General features: G+C 41.6%; 1 long non-coding RNA gene across 1 annotated transcript; it reads right to left on the bottom strand.

Moving 5' to 3' along the window:
- Nucleotides 1-4,860: 4,860 nt before the first annotated feature.
- On the bottom strand, nt 4,861-9,171 carry LOC135984130 (uncharacterized). Its single transcript, XR_010602038.1, has 3 exons — nt 8,919-9,171; nt 7,596-7,856; nt 4,861-6,127 (listed from the first exon to the last, which is right to left on the bottom strand). It is a non-coding gene; the product is annotated as an uncharacterized LOC135984130 (long non-coding RNA).
- Nucleotides 9,172-10,813: the final 1,642 nt, after the last annotated feature.

The following is a 10,813-nucleotide window of genomic DNA, read 5'->3' as shown; positions in this document are numbered from 1 at the left end:
CTGTGGGGAAGCAGCCAGGCAAGGAAGAGGCAGCAGGTCCAACCCTCTGGCTGATGATGAGTGACCATTTCAGACTGCAGTTTTGGCCTTGAGGCAAAGGGCTAGATGAAGACTGGCAGTGGGTCACTGAGGAATGTTGGGCTTAGGGGACTGGGGTTCCCTAGGGAGGGGAGGACCCTGAGTCTGTGGGCACTGCTGCAGGGCAGTACCCCAGAGAAGGGGCACTGCGGGCTGGGAAGGTGCGGGGCTGGAACTACAATGGTGGAGACTGCAAGGAAGCAAATACTGGTAGAGAGACACCGGCCAGCAGGAGATGCTCTGGAGCTGGAAGAGCTAATTCCTGAAGTAACCTGCAGGAGGTGCCACGGTGAGTGCCCGCCATGCTACATGAAGGTTCAGGAGAATGACACCCTATATTTCTCTGTACAACACAGAAGACACATTCTCTGCAATGCAAAGTGTTTCAAGAGAAACTTGGAGAGAGTATATTTAATGGTGCAAGGTAAATGTACTTTCATAGATAAGTTTTCAGCCAGCTGGGATCGAGCCTCTATTTTTCTGGGTGAATTGCACTTGCAAAATTTGTGCCTGCAGTGTTAGGTCACAAAATGAACTTGTGCCTCCGAGAACCTTATCCATGCTTGCAATCACGTAATTAGTAACTCAAGTATTTAGATTTCCATTTGCAATTGAATTTGTGCCAATTTTATGGGCACAATTTGCTTCTGCAAAAGGAAAACTGCTCTTCTGAAAATATACCACTCAATCCACCTACTTGTAGATTCCACTGATAAAACTGGACACACTCTGGATGTGATGTTTGGGTTGGAAGTGAAGGGATGTTCATAAAGATTTTCATACATTATTAATAACAACATTTTTTAGTCTCCCTGCTGGCACTGGCTACAAGAGTCCCAACTGTGATCTCTGTGGCAGATGTTGTCGCCTGAGTAGGATCTTCTGGAAATAATCACACAGATGCTGTACATAGTTTCAAATTAAGATTCCACAGACTACTTGTTTAATCCAGCTGTTCACAGAACACAGCATGGAGCTCTAACCATAACTTAACTAAGTCTTCAGTAAAAGCCTAAAACCTGAAATGGACTAACATGACCCAGCTACTATACTTGCTATTACAAAACAAAACCCAGCACAGATCACAAACTGAATTCGCCATAAATACTGCAGTACAAACCTAGAAGAACAGAGACCAAATTTCCTTCTTTTGATTATATGTAGCTCCTTGTCTTTTTTTTTTTTTTAGTTCCTCACTATTCTAACACTCGTTCGGCTTAAAGACTATAATGTGTCTTGGCTCCAGATCACTTTAAAAGGGCACAGAAACTACCTTGCTAATCATGTTAAAACATGGGTTTTATTCCTTACTAATTTAAAAATTAACCTTTAGAAGCTTTGAAAGCATAGAGAAAAGAACTAAGTACAAGTGCATGTACACATACACCCTGAGAACTACCTTGGATGTTTCCGCTAGAACTTCTCAGTATTGAAGGTCCTTCCTTTCATAAAGCCAAATGCTCCCATTTGCTTGCATAAGTTGTGGAAACAAAAAAACAAAAACAAAACACAAACAGTTGAACAAACATGTACGCATGTAAGGAGACAGTACCAGAGCATTATTGACAGTGCAGAACCTCTCCTTGAGGGCACCACGAGGTCAAGTTCTGGAGCTAACGAGGGGCAGTAGAGCAGGAGTAGAGATTCCAGGGTGTCAGTTAATAAAGCTGGAGACTTGGTGGTTTTCCTTCTTATAAGTGATAGAAGACAAAGAACCACTGCAGCTCAAAAACATATGGTGAATCCAATGGAATAAAATGCTGTAGGAAAAGGTCTTACATTTCTGAAGTATAGAACACAGTGCTGCAACTGAAAAAATTAGCAAACCAGGGGAAAAAACTAGACAAATCTGTTCATTTATAACTCAAAACTACCCTCTTCAGTTTACTCATTAAATCGTAAGTGACTAAAGCTAAAACTGACTAAGGACCTAATCCAAATCCCACTAGTAAACAGGAATCTTTCTGTTGACCTCAATGGGCTTTGTGTCCGACTCTAGGGTTTGTTTGTTCTCTGCATACAGGCTGTGTAGCTGGATCCTGGGCCCCTGAGCAAGTCCTTTGAGCTTTGATTATCTCAGCTGTTTGAAGTCTGAGTGGTTAATCACTCCCTGATGGTGAGGGGTGGAACTGAACTGAGCTAAGCAGAGAAGACTGGGTATAAAAAGTCGCTTACTAGGTGAACTCAAGAGAATGAATAGAGGCAGCTAACAGGGGAGTTTGGAGAGGGAATGTGAAGGGCTTTCCTTCTAGGTTCAGCACTATGTAGGACATCAACATGGCCAGCGATTGAACAGTGTTGGTGACCTGCAATAGATGTGTAATGTTCTATTTCCTGTCTGGAGACAAGAAGGGATTTCCTGTACACATATCAGAGGGGTAGCCATGTTAGTCTGAATCTGTAAAAAGCAACAGAGGGTCCTGTGGCACCTTTAAGACTAACACAAGACTAATACTTCTGTTAGTCTTAAAGGTGCCACAGGACCCTCTGTTGCCTGTACACATAGTGCAAGTTGGTGGCTGTGCTGGAGGAAAAGATTCTTGGATTGGGTGAGGGGGCAAATTGAGACACTACTAAGAATCAGAGTAGCTAAGGAGTTCCTAAACAACCGGGTTTGGGAAACACCAGTACCCCAGGTTCAAGGAAGAATGGAGCTGGTCACAAAGGAATCTGTGAGAGAGGTTCTCAACATGGAAATTATGGTCCTCAATCAATATCAGGTCCGCAACATGGAAACTATGGAAGGTACCTCTCAAGATCCAGCAAGTCAAAGGGAACAGAGAGATGTATACAACTCACGTGTGGATGGCAGGTCTGCCCAACTAGTAACAAAAAACAAAACAAAAAACCAAGCTTACCCCTGAAGCTCTCCAACCATCCAAGGTAAATAGATTATCCTTGTTGGAGATTCAATACTCAGAACTGAATGAACATTCTGCAAGGACAGATGAACAATAGGACGGTATGCTTACTTCCCAGAGCCAGGACACAAAATGTCACTCTAAGATTAGATAGGTTTCTGAAGGATTCATTGGTAATGGTTCAGATCAGCACTAATGACATTGTGTTGGGGGATCTCTCACAGATAGATGACTTGAGGGAACTTGGAAGAATGCTGAAGAAGAATATCTGAGATACTTACAGTCCCACAAGCAAAGAAATACAGGCAGAAGTGAATCACTGGCTGGGGAAGTGGCATAGGGTGGAGGGCTTTGGTTTTGTGAACATCAATTGACTTTCTATAGGGGTAAGGAGCCATCTAGTTTGGATGGCCTCCACCTCAGTAGAAGGGAGATGAATCTCCACAGGGACAGGCTATCTAGAGTAGTCTGATTAAAGGAGCAGAAAACATGCCTGATATTGATGGACTCAAGGAGCTCAATCTATTAAGTTTAACAAAGAGAAGGTTAAGAGGTGACTTGATTACAAGCATCTACACGGGGAACAAATATTTAATAATGGGGTCTTCAATATAGAAGAGAAAGGAACAACACAGTCCAATATATGTCTGGAAGCTAAAACTAGACACAGACTGGAAATACGGCATACATGGTGAGAGTAATTAGCCACTGGAACAATTTGCCACAGGTTGTGGTGGACTCTCTGTCACTGGCACTTTTAAAATCAGGATTGGATGTTTTTCTAAAAGCTATTCTCTAGGAATTATTTTGGGGAAGTTCTATGGCCTGTGGTATAGAGCAGGTCAGACTGGATGATCACAACAGTTCCTTCTGGCCTTAGAATCTATGAATCAGGTGCAGGCCCAGATTAAAGAATTTTTGGGCTCTGTGCACTATGGAAATTATCCTGCTACCTTCTTTAATGTGCCTCTGCACCATACATACCCCAGCCCATACAGACCCAGAATGCCCCTCTCCCACCCCACATATATCCCTACAACTCTCCACCAGTCCCCATTTATTCTGAGAGCCCACACACACATCTCAGAGCCCTGACATACATCTCATTCACTGAAGCCCCCAAACACCTCAGCCCCAGAGGCTACAGCCCCCAACATCCTGCATACACCCCCCCATTCCCCACACAGTCCCCATAACTCACCCCACACCAACTCCTTACCCAATGTCCCCCAACATCTCCCACTCGCCCCCAAATCTTCATCTCACAGCCAACCAACACACTCTGCTCACCCCATAGCCCACCAACAATTTGTCTCCAGCCCCTCACCCACCACTCTCCTCTTAGCCACTCACTGACCCTCCTCCTGTAGTTCAATGGTCCACTCCTGTCCTGGCCTCCCAGCTCCACTTGCTCCCATCACCTGCCCCACACTCACACAGCCCTGTGCTGCTCAGGTTTGGCCTAGCCAGCCCTCCATCATGTCAGAGGGGTGGTCAGGCTAAATTTGAGTGACTGGTATTGTGACCTAGCACACGGGACTGCAGCATCACTCAGGTTTGTTTTTGTTTTCTGGTGGTCAGGGGTCCCTACTAAGATGGGAACCCTGTACAAATGCACTGAGTGCACATTGGTTAATCTGGGCCTGATCAGGTGGAATAAGCAGCCTGATCCACAGTATTGAACATCTATATGGTTTAGTTTTAAGGAACTTTTCATCCATTAGCCTAAAAGTCCTTGTCAGAGTAAACTGAATTGAAAAACGTGCCTGCTAAATGTTGTTGTCTGTTACCTCATACGGAGTATCCTGCATTACAGTTTTTTTGTATTGCACTAAAGCATGCTTGAGTAGTATTGGATGTCGGCTCTCCCACTAGAATGCTAACAAAAAATGAGCTATATCTCATGAGGCTATCCCAGAGAACAACATTTTAAATAAATAATTACATTCTGAGACAGAATTTCTATAGTTATTGTGCCATCTATAATCTGTTCAGTCGTGCCTCAGCAGATAAGACAAATACTGACTTCCTTCATTTAAATGTTTGTATGAAACAATTTCCAGTGTTAGAGTTATGAAGTTTTAATGCTTAATGTTTCTAGCTAGGGATTGAAAATGTTTTTGCACCCCATTTTTACTCTAAATTTTCTGAGAATTGTCCATTTGGCCTGAAGTTTTTCCATGCTGGGGTCCAATCCTGATCCCAATGAAATATAAGGGGGACTTACTAATGTTCAATAGCATCAATAGACCCTTATTTTCTGTCCAAACTCAATGGGGACATTTTTGGACAGTTTGGGGTGGAAGGGGGAGAGAAACAGTTCAGCCAGTTTTAAACTGTGAGAAGTGGGGTGGGGAATATTTTCCATGCCAGAACAATATATATAGAAGCACACTTATTTAAAAAATAAAAAGGCTACAGCAAATGCACCTGAACTTAGGAACGTGACTTGTAAACACTTCTCCATTTTACCTGTCCATTACACTGAGATTACATGATATACATTTGAATACAGTACACTCATCTTTATTCAAAATTTTCAAATAACTGGGTGTTTGGATAAGCAAAAGTGCTATTTTGAGCTCGCTGTGGGCTGGGAGCCTGTCAAGGTCTGGGTACGAGTCATGCAGGGATGTTGCTTTACCTGACTGGCTGCTGATGTTGCCATTCTGGACTATGAGCCTCTGAATGGCAGAGCTCTGTGTGTCAGCCCCTCCCCTGCACAGACTGCACACGCTGTGGCTCTCCCAGTGTCCAGGCTGCCTGCCTTTGGCTGAGGATGCATGTGTCCATTAGTAATAGTCTTCTTTCTTTATCCTCCCACATCCACCAGTTTCTGCCATTAATGTCAGTCTGTGCTGGTCTGTTCAAACTTTTGAGTGTCATATGGATGGATTTGGCTTTTTTTTGTTGTTTAGGGTAATGTTTCTCTTTTTCTCTTCCTAGGTGGTGTCCATGTTATCACTTGATGTGAAAGTCATGTTGGTGGCATTGGTAAAGCATGTCCTTAATATGTCCATCAGCATCTTACCATATTTGATGTTTTAGGCTAATTTGCTCCACTTTGAATTTCTGATGTTGCAAGAAACTCTTTCCATAATAGTTGGGCTTATTTACTCCTTTCTCTTGTTTTTTCTTCCCTCTTTTCTTGACAAGCAAATAGGTCATTCTGTATATTTAAAACTAAGCTAAGAAACAGTAAAGGAGAAGAAATTAAACAAACACCACACACTACCATTTGCAGTTCAACTCAACTCAACAGTTCACTGGGTTTCACCAGGGAATAAAGTATACAACCTACCAAACAAATGCACTTGTTTAAAAACTCTCTGGACTCTAATACCACCTATATTCGTATTGATTTTTATGCTAACATTAACAAAGTAAGCCTAGAGCTTCCAGCAATAGATTTAGGGGGAAAAAAACAAAAACAAAAACAAAAAAACCCCAAGCATGGTAGTTCCAGAAACTGTCCTAAAACATGAAGGGGGAATTTTAGTCCTTTAAAAAAGTGTTCAAATCGTAAAGAACTGAGAAGAGAGGTTGTAGAAGCCACTTCATTCATATAATGGGGAGATCCTCAAATGCAGTTGCCAACAGCTAAATCACTGTTATTAAAACATACAGGAAAATATCAAAGGAGATGGCTAGCATGCAATATTTATTACCACAAATATTTCAGGGATATTTCCTTATAATAATATAAGAGGATCCCATTAAAAGATTAAAAATCTCTGCTGCTCCTCTTTTCTGAAAGTGTGTAACAATTTCAGCCTGGAACTCAATTAGAAATAATGCTTGTTGTGTGGGTAAGCAGAGTAATTCAGCAAAGGGCATAACAACAAAACTGTGCTTTATTTAGCACACAGAATGATACCAAAGGAAGAACAATGTGCTTCTCAAATTCTGATTTCTAGGGGAACAACAGTACTGCAGGAACCATCATTTTCAGCTGTTTTTAAGGAAATAACAAAAGACATGATCTGTATCCCCAACAGAAGGGATTTAAATTATGATCTGGATAAGATGTTGTGAACAGACCAACCAAAACAGTGTTTTATCTCTGAGGTAAATGGACTGAAACAGATGGAAGAGAGAAAAGAGAACTTTCCTAGAGGCACAATGTCTCTGTCACCAGCTGTTACTGGGAGATAATGTGCAATGACAAGTGATGTATAGCAGGAAATCCAAGTGCCTGTAGTCTTTTCCTTTGGTCTACGAGAGCTACAGACTCTCTCATACCATTATCTTAGTTTAAGATAGTCTGAAATCTGCCGTGGCCACTCACAGTGCCAGTTTGCTACATCCATAGGAGAGAGAAAAGAAACATACAATTTATGTTTTGCATTGTTCCTTTAATCTGCTTGTGTTTGTAACGTATTATAGGCAATGGGTAGGTGGGGGAAACACAAGTAGCCCAGATTCCTTCCTTGATCTTTGTTTATGGTTTTTAGTCCTTAATACTCATAATTGAACATCAGATAATACACTAGTGTTATTGTTTAGTCATGTTTTAAAATTTACTAGGAAAATTGAATGACATTTTAAATAATGGTGCTGCAAATGTGAAAAGACAGAATAAGACAGGATTCTGATATACACCTGCTTAAGAGAAGACTAAAACCATTCAAAGCAATTATCCATCTATGTACTCACGTGTGGTCCCCACTGCTGTAGCATCCAGGAGTGCTGCGGCTTACTCATTTCTGGCTAAGTAATTTAAACAGCTCATTCACTGATCCCACACAGCAGGGCTGCCTCCGCTCCTCTGAAAGATGTGATTATGCTAGGGCTTTGGCCCAGTAGTCACGCAGGGCCAGAATTTTAAAGGTATTAAGATGCCTAAAGATGCAGAGATGGGTTTTTCAAAAGCACCTAGGTGCTTATCTCCCACTGCTTGAAAATCCCACTAGGTATCTAGAAATTAAATTAAATTAAAGCCATACTTAGGCTAGCATGATAAACTCAGTCTCTGCCCTTTTCCTCCCTTTATAGTGAATTGAAACAAGCTAGAACCTACAAAGTTTTAAGAGACTCATCTCACAAAAACAAAATTAAAAATAACTGTCCCAGCAGACACCAAATACATTTAAAGCAAACTAAATTTGGGGTCTTTCCATCACAAGAGGTGTATTGAGCAGAACCCCAGAAAGGTATCCCAGCAGAGCCCAAACAAGTTTGGAACACTCCAAGTCTTTAAATAGAACAAAACTCCCCATGAAACTCCTTGAAGCTTGGCTTTCTAACCACTTCTGACAGCCCCTTTTTATTATTTGTACTGTGTCAATAGCCCAGTGAAGGATCAAGGTCCCATTATTCAGGGCACTATACAAACACTTACTTAAAAAAGACAGTCCCTACCCTGAGGAGATTGCAACTTAGGCTGCAAAAATACAACATGCGGACAAAATAAACAAACTGGAAGGGGAAGAGGAGAGGACAAGGAGATAATAGTAAAACAAGAATGGCTTAGCATAAATCTGCATTTCCTTTACAAACGTTCCCTGTTGAGTTTCTGGGAGGCTAACGAGCCCCAGCTGCTTCTGAGCTTCCTTAATTTACCCTTGCTTTTATTCATAAAAGCCAATAGAAAACTGAGCAGCTGTTAGAAATAGTCAAGCAGGATTACAACGTCATCCTGCCCCAGATGTATCATGGGGAGTATGGACGTTCACACAGGAACTGTAGTATATAGCTTGTCTGCCTTTGTTCCTACAATGAGACAGCTAAGGATACAGTCCATACTGAGTCATCTGTGACTGCTGCAACACCTCTCGTGCCATTAACATTTGCCTCGTCCTAGACTAATGATGGAATAGCTGACGTATTTTTTGTGGAAAACTTCTCTGGAAAAGCAGCTACAGTATTTCTTCAGAACCATCACAAACCACTTTATGTCAGGGCAAGGACATAGGTGGCCAGGCCTACTGGTTAGCATAGGAGGTCAGGAGCTGAGATCCGGGACCACAAGTCATATACCCGGAAGTCAGGATCAGGTGAAGGTAGTGCTGGGTGAACAGTCTGAAGCAGGTGGAGCTAAGTTGTACAGACAACTTCCTGTTCCTCCTTCTGGTTTAAGTAGAGGGACCGGCCAATCAGGAGCTCTGGTGTTCCACCAATCAGGACCCAGGGGTGGCAGCCTTCTCTCTGAGCTGGGCTTCAAAGAGTGCCGGTTCTAACTGATGCCCGTCAGGTGGAGGGTTGGAGCGTGATGACCCTAAGGACTCAGGTTCAAGATCCACAGGTCTTGACACTTTATCTGGATTCAATGGCTTGATAAAGAGGCCTCAGTCCCAGCACCTATAGTTAGGGAAGTGAAGTAAATTGATTGTTTTCCTTATTTATACTTTTTTTCATGCTTTCATGTTTGGCTGAACATGGCCTTCCTAATAGCAGTTTAGCAATTTACAGGGTATGCAACAGCTGCTTATTATGCTAATGAGTAAAAGTAGCCATGATTTTTCTTTTAATCAACTATAATTTCCTTATTGTTGATGCAGAAGATTCCTGAAACAATTAGTGAACAGAGCTCATTTGCTGTGACTACATGGGTGAACTGTGCATGGTTTCATGCATAAAAATAAATTTTAACCTGCTACAACTCTTTAGCTGTTTTATCTTTTCCCACTATTTCCTTTAGTCTGATGAAATATGGGGAATTTATTTGTACTTTACGGCACTCACCAGAAAAGTTCTCACCATTCAGCTTTGTCTGGCCTCTTTGCCTGAAGTATGGGGGTGAACCGGGGAAGGGAGACTTTGCAAATTAGGATCAGGGGGTCCTTCAGATCAGACAAATCCACATCTAGTTCCTTAGCTCCTTGTGAGGATTAATCGTGCTCATGGAAATACTTAGCTGGTTGCATCAGGACAAAAATGCTGTACGCATATAAAACACTGAAGCATATGCTCTATCCAGATATCTAAATCTAAGGTTCTTAGTAACACCAAAAATCACAAAACATTCAGGTAATACCTAGTCCCAACACCAGTCATTCACCCAGGTCAATTTGCATCCCAGATCTCACACCAAAAACTACCTTGGTAGTCAATTCTATAGTAAACTAACTAAAGATTTATTAACTAAGAAAAAGGGAAGAGAATTATTGAGAGGTTGAAGTAGGTAAAAATATAAGTACAGGATGAGTCATACTCTATAATTCCAAAAGGTAGCAGAGATGTAGTAATCTGCCAGTTTCTCAAAAGTCTTTTAGGGCTACCGAGAATAACTCTGGGGATCTCCGTACAGTATTCTCATTTGGTTATTCTGCCCTCATTATTCTCATTCGGTTAGAATCCAAGCAGTCCAGAGATTAATTTTTCTTTGTGTCCATATTTATAGCTTCTTTTCACAGAAACCAGGCTGACATGTCCCTTCTTCATGAAGGTGGGGGGAAGGAAAGCACTTAAAAGTCTTTGATCCTTGATCTCGCACAATGGCTCATTTGTGTTTAATGAACAGGATTTAACATCTTCTTGTAAGAGACCATCATTTGCATTAAACAAACCCTCTGTCTTCTTTGATGGGTTACTTAATTACAGAGATATATACAATGCAAATGTTTGCTGTTACATGGGGTATAGTTGAGAGAGAACAAAATATGCAGTATCCTACAAGCATTTTATAAAACACTAAACACGTTCTTAGCAACTTAACATTTAATTATTGATTTTGATAATGCTAACACGTAGGTAAGCAAGACTGGTTTCCAGCTATGCATTTGTAAGTGAGGCTTAGGGCCTTAGCATGAGCTGGACCTGGTCTGCCAGCATCACAATGTTATTATAACTTAACTCTTTGTATTTACTCAGCACTAGCCTCCAGCCCAGTATTTGTTCTCAAGTTCTCTGCTAAGTCAGGGTTTCCTGAGAAT

Source organism: Chrysemys picta, chromosome 5 (genome assembly GCF_011386835.1).
Source record: "Chrysemys picta bellii isolate R12L10 chromosome 5, ASM1138683v2, whole genome shotgun sequence".
Taxonomy (NCBI): Eukaryota; Metazoa; Chordata; order Testudines; family Emydidae; genus Chrysemys; species Chrysemys picta.
The sequence above is the reverse complement of the archived record's forward strand: the minus strand, read 5'-3'. Positions and strand labels throughout refer to the sequence as shown.